The sequence below is a fragment of the Trichosurus vulpecula genome, chromosome 1 (genome assembly GCF_011100635.1).
Source record: "Trichosurus vulpecula isolate mTriVul1 chromosome 1, mTriVul1.pri, whole genome shotgun sequence".
In the NCBI taxonomy this organism is placed as follows: Eukaryota; Metazoa; Chordata; class Mammalia; order Diprotodontia; family Phalangeridae; genus Trichosurus; species Trichosurus vulpecula.
In genome coordinates this window covers 50,234,417-50,243,229 of record NC_050573.1, presented here as the reverse complement: position 1 = coordinate 50,243,229, position 8,813 = coordinate 50,234,417, and positions in this window count along the sequence as shown.

Below are 8,813 nucleotides of genomic sequence, written 5' to 3'. Positions count from 1 at the left end.
AGAGCACCTAATTCACTGAACATCAGAGAATTCATTCAGGAGGGGGGGAAACCCTATTGGGGTAACGAACGTGATAAAACCTTTGGCAACAGCTTATTCCTTACTCAGAATCCGTACTGGAGAGAAAGCCTGTAAACTAATGAATGTGGGACTACCTTCATGATAGGGAAACCTATATTACACATTAATTAATACATACTAGAGAGAAAATCCATGAATGTATGAAATCTAGCAAAGCTTCCACCTGAATTTCATCCCTTGCCGACCATCAAATAAGTGTCACTGGAGAGATGCCACAAATACAAGACTATAGAACAGCCTGCAGGTGGTTTTAATCTTTTACTGTTCATGAGATAATTCATACCGGAGACAAACCCTATGAATGAAGAGAATATGGAGAAGTTTTGAGAAAAAGCATGAACCTTATCAGAGAATATATATATGGCAGAGAAGACTATAAAAAAGTTAGGGCCACTTTCAGCCTCATTTTCTCTCATACTGATAATGTTCAGAGAAATCATATGGTTTCAGCGGATGGAATGCTGGACTCAGGAAGACTTCCATTCAAATTCAGCCTTAGACACTTCCTAGCTGTGTGACCCTGGGCAAGTCACTTAAATTCTGCCTCAGTTTCCTCTTCTCTAAAAGGGAGATGATAGCACCTACTTCCCAAGGTTGTTGTGAGGATAAAATGAAGGTGACAATATTTGTAAGGCACTTTGCAAACCCTAAAGAGCTATATAAATGCTAACTATTATTATCATTAATAAAGGAAAGCCTGCAACTGGGGTGTGTATCTTAATAACATCAATGAATTAATTTTGGAGTAGAATCATATCAATGTAATGAGTGTAGGGAATATTTTGGATGTCTTATAAGACATAAGGGACTTCATGCTAGAAGATATATGGGGGAATGCAGCAATGTAAAAAAAAAGCCTCATTCTGCCCTATAATTTGCTAAAGACTGTAGAGTCAAGGTTGTCTCATGTTTATCATCAGCTGTAACATTGTTTGGAGTTTGATAGACCTAAAAAAAAAAGCCTTTCTCTCTTTTGTTACGATATTTCTAAAGTACTGGTTTACTGCCACCTGATGGTTGCTGAGTTCCCTAAGTTAAAGCAGGCATTGTTCTAGCCTGAGATACCAGCTGGACACACTTTTTAAAATAATCTATTAAATAATAAAAACAAGATTATTGCAATTACATATTTCCTCTTATTTTTTAACTCAACTTATTTTATTAATCGGTTTTATAATTAACATTCACAGACTTAAGATTCAATACAATTTAGCTGCCTAGAACACCTTCTAGTTCGTAAGATTTGCAGTTTGCATAACAAAGGAATGATTTATTCTTGGTTTGTACATTTGTAGATATAACAGGTGTGTGTTTACATGATTGCCAGCTCCTTGCATTTCCTCCCCCCTCCTCTCATAGGCTCTTAGATCCAGAGCTGGCCAATTTGAATAGGAACTATTGTTATAGAGGCATAGACCTTGAGCCTTAGACCTTGAGTCAGGTTAGACCTCTGTTCAAAGAGAACTGCAGATACTTACTGTGGGACCCTGGGCAAGGCGCCTAAACTTCTATCTGCCTCAGTTTCCTCAACTGCAAAATGGGGATAATAAAAGCACCTACCTGTCAGGGTTGTGAGGGTCATGTGAGATCTCTGTAAAGTGAGATCTTTGTAAAATTTAAAGCTCTATACAAAGGCTAGCTATATTATTATTAATCCCCTCTATGGCATTCATGACAAGCAGTCATCTGGTCTTCTCCCCGAGGGATAAAGGCCATCTAGTCACGAGGGAGGAATTGGTGCCTAATGAGGTTCAGGGGCTCCCAAGATCACAGAGCCAGGAGCTGAGCCCACACTTGCTTAGTCCAAACCAAACCCAATGCTCTTGCCACTGTTCTGTGTTCATGTGGTATTATTCCAGTGGAGAACTTTCCACTTTTCTATATAGTCTCCATTCTTGATCCCTTTTTATGGCAAATATTCCGTCAAATTGAGCCGTCTTAGGTTCGTCATTCAATCATTTCCCAATCTGTGGATCCTTAGGTTGCTTCCAAGTTTTGTAAATATAAATATAAATAGCACAGCTGAGTACAAAAGAAAACTTAGAAGAAAGCACAGAAAAGCTGGTTAGCTTTGAAAACAATGTGTAGTATTTATTACATAGTTTTCCCAAAAAAGGTAAATAGTCTGAAATGGAAATGTATGGTTTTATATCGAATCTTCTCTATCTTCTGCTGTGTACATGTAAATGATCTCTTTTCTTGTTTTGTATTTAAGTTTAAAATGAATAAAAAATAAAAGTATATAAATATAAATATCTGTGTGTTGCATATATACAAATATACATACATACATATATACATATATAATATACATATACATACATATATACATATATATACATACATACATATATCTATATCTATATCTATATCTATATATTGAATAGTGTGTATGTGTGTAATTTGCAAAGGGCAGCTAGGGGTCACAGTGGATAGAGTACTGAGCCTAGGTCAGGAGGACTCCTCTTCCTGAGTTCAAATCTGGCATCAGATACTTACTAGCTGTGTGACCCTGGGCAAGTCACTTAACCCTGCTTGCCTCAGTTTCCTCATCTATAAAATGAGCTGGGGAAGGAAATGGTAACCACTCTAGTATCTCTGCCAAGAAAACCCCAAGTGAGGCCATGAAGGGGCAGACATGACTGAAAAATGACTGAACAACCACAATAGAATTTGCAATGTGATATAAAGGATTGACTACTAGATTTGGAGTCAAGAAGCTTTGGGTTCAAATTTCCATGTTTGATACTACTTTGTGACCCTCAGAAAAATAATTTAATCTTAATTTAATTTAATTTAATTTAAATTTACTACTTAATTTAATGCTTAAGGAAACTGAACTCCCTAGGATTTATATACTAAGGCCATAGATGGGTCAGTGGAAGTTCTCCCTGCTATAAGTTCCCCTGCTATAAGAAAATCATGAGCCTGCATTTTTATACAAGGAATGCAGTTATAAGCACCTAGATTTTAGCAAAGCTATTGAGAAAGTACCATATTATTCTTATTGAAAAGACAGAGATATGGATTAGAGAATAATCCAACTAAATGGATTTAGGACTGTTTGAATTGCTGCATTCAAAGGGGTCTTTATTTAATGGTTCAGTGTCCATGTGGCAGGAGGTCTCTATCAGAGTACCTTTAGGATCTGTGCTTAGCCCGGGTGTCGTTTAACACTCCTATCAGTGATTTGGATAAAAGCATAGATTGCATGTTCATCGAATATACTGATTACTCTGGGCGGAAGGGAGAAAGAACATGGTAGGTGACAGAATCAGGATTCAAGGATCTTATGGGCTAGAACAATGAGCAATATTTACTAAGGAGAAATTCAGTAGGGGTGAATGTAAAGTTTTAAGGCAGGATATTAAAAACCCACTTCACAAATGCATTAGACATGAATGGTTAGACAGTAGCTGTCCTGAAAATGATTTAGTGTTTTTAGTAGACTGCAAGGTCAACAAGAGCCATCCAGGTATGCGGCAGCCAAAAACAAAGGGATTGCTATCTTAGGCTGCATAAAGAGGGGCGTGACTTCCAGGAATAAGGAAGCAAAGGTCCAACTGTCTTCTGCCCTTGTCAGACTTCATCTGGAATATGGTGCTCAGCCCTGGATACCACAGTTTGAGAAGGATATGAATAGGCTGGAAAATGTGTAGAGGAGGGCAACCCAAATAATGAGCGACTCTGAGTCCATGTCATCCAAGAATCCGTTAAAGGAAGTGGGGTGTATTTAACCTGGAGAAAAGGAGATTCAGAGGGGACATAATAACTGTCTTCTAGTATTTGGAGAGTAGTCATATGGAAGAGTAATTAGATTTGTTCTGTTAGGCCCCAGAAGATAGGATCAGGAGCACTGGGCAGATTTTCAAAGAGACTAGTTTAGGCTGGATATCTGAAAAAAAAAAAGCTTCCCAGCAATTCAAGCTTTCTAAAAGTGGAAGAGGCTGCCTTGAGAGATGATGGGTTCTACCTCCATAAAGCAGAGAATGGGCAATCACTTGTCTAATATGTTATAGTGGAGATTCCTTCATGTATAGGTTGGACTAGATAGCCAATTCTCAAATCCTTTGATTCTGAATCTTTTGAAAATAGTTCTTCTCTTCTTTGTCATTTTTTCCTTGGGATATAGTCCTAGTAGTGGGATTACCATTGCAAAAGGGGAATGACTAATTTTTTGTGTAGTGAGACCCCACGCATGTCAAGGCTCATGTAGTGCAAGCTCTGTTCCCTGCATCTAACATGGGATTGCCATGGACAAGGCAATCTTCTCCAAGATTGCCCTTCTCCAAGACAGACTTTAATTCCTGCCAAGAGAGGAAGCAGAAAGTTGGAGCCAGAGGCTGCCACTCTGTCTTCGGAGAGATGAGATACTGGGCTAGCAATATATCTATTGACTCCCTTAAATACTGTTAGTTTAGGGGATGTGCTCAGGTTCAAGCTAACTTCTGATCACTATTGGGGGCAGTAGGATCCCAATCTCTATTCCCAAGGCTTGCCCCTTTCCCAATTAATATCAATTCCACAATGAACACACATAGCAATTATCAAAGAAAACCCATTTATCCAAATCAGTAGCAAAGCAGAAATCAGAGAAAGTTTACATAGGAGAATATATCCCAGATAATACAGAGTGAAGGAGCTTTCCTATCGGGAGTGAGATAACTCAGCTTAACCAAGAGAGAAAGAGTCCCAGATCTTCCTCAAGGGGAAGTTCCTTAAAATCTCTAGTGGAGCAAGCAGGAGACAAGGATATGATGGCGACTGCCAGCTCTTCTCATGTCTTCTCATAGTCTTTTCCTTTAGCAACCTGAAGTGAGGTTGGCCTTTGTCCATCTTCTCTCTCAAAGGTAGAAGCCAGAAGCACCTGAAGCAACTTGATGCTTGAAGAAATTTAAAGAAAGTTGAATTGGTGAGAGGCAAGAGGGGTTCTACTTTCACCAGTTCCCCTTTGGGGACTCATCATTCAGGCACTCCAGGCTTCTAGCTTCAAGTGAGAAAATCTGGAAGAGACTAGCTCCATTTCGCTGAAATGGAAAAGCCTCTGGGAAGACATGGGAGGAGCTGGCAGTCTCCACTGTCTCCATCATAATCTTGTCCCCAGCTTGCTACTCTAGAGACTCTGGAAAGTTTCCCCTGGGGTGAGATTCAGGACCCTCTCTCTTGGTTTAGCTGAGTTACCACACTCTAATTGGGAGGGCTCCTTTACTCCGTATTGTTTGGTACACACGTATACCTTTTCTGATTTCTGTTTTGCTATTGATTTGGATACATGGTTTTCATACTATACTCTGTTATGAAACTGGTATTACATGGGGAAGGGGTCAAGCCTTGGGTATAGAGCTTGGGGGCCCCCTTTCCCCACAAATAACAAAACAATCAAGAGTTAGCCCAAACTTGATCATATCCCCTAGACAAGGAAACAGAGAGATAAAATTCTAGTCCAGTAACCCCTCTCTCTGTGGAGAGCAGAGTAGCTTCTGGCCCTCTTCTTCCTCTCCTGGTAGAATGAAAGTCTCCCTTGGAAAAGGGAATGGGGGGGAAGAAGAGGCCAGGGAGGTTTATTCTGTCTCTCTTTGAGCCCACACCCTATGACAGCCCCTTCTCTTTATCCCTCCATGTTCGGGCACACAAAGACAGTGTCCTCCTTGTCACAAATGGAGCCTCACCATACATGGAGGGCCCATTCTTCAGTCCCACTCCATTCCTTATTGCTTATCTAGGCAATCTCTCTGAGTCACACAAGGACAATGTCCTCACCACGTGGGGGTCCTTCCCTGCACATGTAGGTCCCACCCTCCTCTCTATACTGTCACAGATGTTTGAGTATGTTGATTCCTGGTTTGTTGCTTTTGGTTGTTGTTGAAAATTTGTTATTTCAATATAATTAAATCCAGCAAGTTTTTCATCAAACAATGCTTTCATTGCTTTCCTGTTAAGAATTTGTCTTCTTTCCACATTTGTTCCATTTTTCCTCTAACATTTTTAGAAATATATTTAACTCATTGATAGTAGGTCTTTCTAAATTGATTTTCTAAATTCTTTCTAAATTTATTTTTCTCCATACTATATCACATTTCCCCCAACAGCATTTCTTTGATTCTTTCCCTCATTATTTAGTATCAACAGATTTAGTGTAGGCAATTGTTTTTGTATGTATTTTGATCTATTTTAGTGGTCTTTGTTCTGTTCCCCCAGTTTGTTTTTCTCTTTCCGTTGCCCAGTAGCAGACAACTTCACTAACTGTCATTTTATAATGTGTTTTAAAGACATCCGCAGGAGCAAGTCTCCTTTGTCAGCGTTGAAACATATGCCCTTTGGACTCATGATGGAGACAGCTATCTACATCCAGAGAAAGAACTATGAAGTATGAATGCAGATTGAGTCACACAGTTTGCTCTCCTTTTTTTTTCTCCCTTTTTTTTCTCTTTTGTTTGTTTTTGGTTTTGTTGGTTTTGTTTCTTCTTTCTCCTGATTCATTCCATTGTCATAATTTCTTCTTTACAACTTGACTATGGTGTAAATAAGTTCAACGAGAAGTTATGTGTAGAAGATATATCGGATTCCATGCCGTCTTGGGGTGTGGTGGCGGGGAGAAAATCTGCAACTCAAAATTATGTGGAACTGAGTGTTGTAAACTAAAAATTAAAAATCTTACTTATAAAAAAATATGCCCTTTGGAATCCTTACCCATTTTTTCACATGTATGCTTGTTTCAACAATCTGGCTAGCAGCTTCTGTGGGGGTATAAGATCCACCCACAGCCGGTACCTGGAAAGCTGCCAACAGCACAGGTTCTTTTGATCTGCTTTAATAAGAAAAGTTACATGAAGGGGTTGACAAGCTTACTTTAATTCAGAATACAAATATCAGTCACTTAGTTCAGGGGAGTAGGCCAGCACCCTGAACTTCAGAGCAACATACAAACAAATTACAAACATCAACAGACAGACCCAATACGGATTCATAGTTACCAACATCTAAGTTCAGCCCGGGAGCTCAGAACAAGGGCTGGTCCAGAGTCATGCTCGAGGGAATGAGCTCCGAAGAACAGATAGCCAACCCCTGGTTTTTATATCTTTTTCAAGCGTCAGGGGTGAGTCACACATGTGACTCACCCACAGTGACCTAGAATCGTCACAAAGAGGTGGACTTAAACCCATGTGGTCTAAAAGCCTCTGCTCTCCCAGACATGTAAACTAGGCTCTCCCTGGAGTTGGCCCCACCTTGGGCCCCACCTTAGTTGCCAATCCACACCCACTAACGTTTTACATCTAATAGGGGTTTGGGCCTGGGACTTAGCACCTAGTAAGGCTCAATGAATTACTCAAAGGGAACAAAAGCCAAACTATTCAAGGGCACTTGTTGAACTAAGTGCTAAGGAGCCCATTTTTGGTTACCAACACAATGCTTTATATTATTTTATCCATTTATAGAAAATATTCCATTGGTAATATGTAGAACCTACGTGTGAACTACAGAATGTTATCATCTTAACTGTGGTCAGTCTTCTAGGCAGTGAACATACTCTTCTAGGTGTTTTAGTATTCCTTTATTTAGGTCACTAAAGCTTTGTAGTTTCCTTTATAAAGGCTTTGTTTTTTTTTTTTACCTTGGTACCTCAATACCATATATATGTATGCATGTGTGTCTATATACACACACATACATATAATACATGTGTATATGTATATATATACATACACACACACATATATATATTATATATATATATATATATATATATATATAAGATCATTTTTGTTGCTATTGAAGTATAATGATAGCACTCATTTGATACTTTAAGGTTTGCAAAATGCTTTACAAATATATCTCATCTCATTCTCACAATAACCCTGGGAGGTAGGTGCTATTTTTTATTTCCATTTCACACATGGGAAGACTGAGGCAGATAGCAGGTAAATGACTTCCTGAGGATCACACAGGGGCTAAATATCTCATGGTGGATTTGAACTCAGGTCTTCCTGATTTCAGGTTTAGCATTCTTATCTACTTCCCTACTTGGATATGAATCCTACCTGAGACACTTACTAGCTGTGTGACCCTGGGTAAATCAATTAACCTCTCTGGTATTGTTTTAATAACCCAGCTAGCAGCTTCTGTGGGGGCGTAAGATCCCCCCCACAGCCAGCACCCAGGAGGCTGCTGGGATGCCGGGAAAGCACAGGTTCTTTCTATCTGCCTAAACAAGGAAAGCACGGTGAAGGGGTTGACCAGCTTACTTTAATCCAGCATTCAGTTAGCATACAGACAACATTCATTTAGTTCAGGGAAAAAAGGCCAGCATTCAGTTAGCATTCAGTTAGTTCAGGGGATCATACACGCAAGCATCAAGAGACATACTTCTGGGGAAAAAAACCAGCACCCTGAGGTTCAGAACATTCATTTAGTTCAGGGGAAAAGAACCAGCACCCAGAACCTCAAAACCAAAATACAAACAAATTACAAATATCAACAGACAGACCCAATAAAATTCATAGTTACCAACATCTGGGCTCGGCCCAAGAGCAAGGGCTGGCCCAGGGTCACGCTCCCCACTGCTCCCACGCCAACTGGAAAAGGAAAGAGAGCTCTTCAAGCTGTCCTCTCCCCTCTTATAGAGTTTTTGACATCATCAAGCGCCGCCTGAATGACCAGGGCCAATTGGCTCTTGAGTTGGCCCCTCCCCCTAGCGTAGACTAGGTTAACACCCAACAGGGCATGGCTCTGGA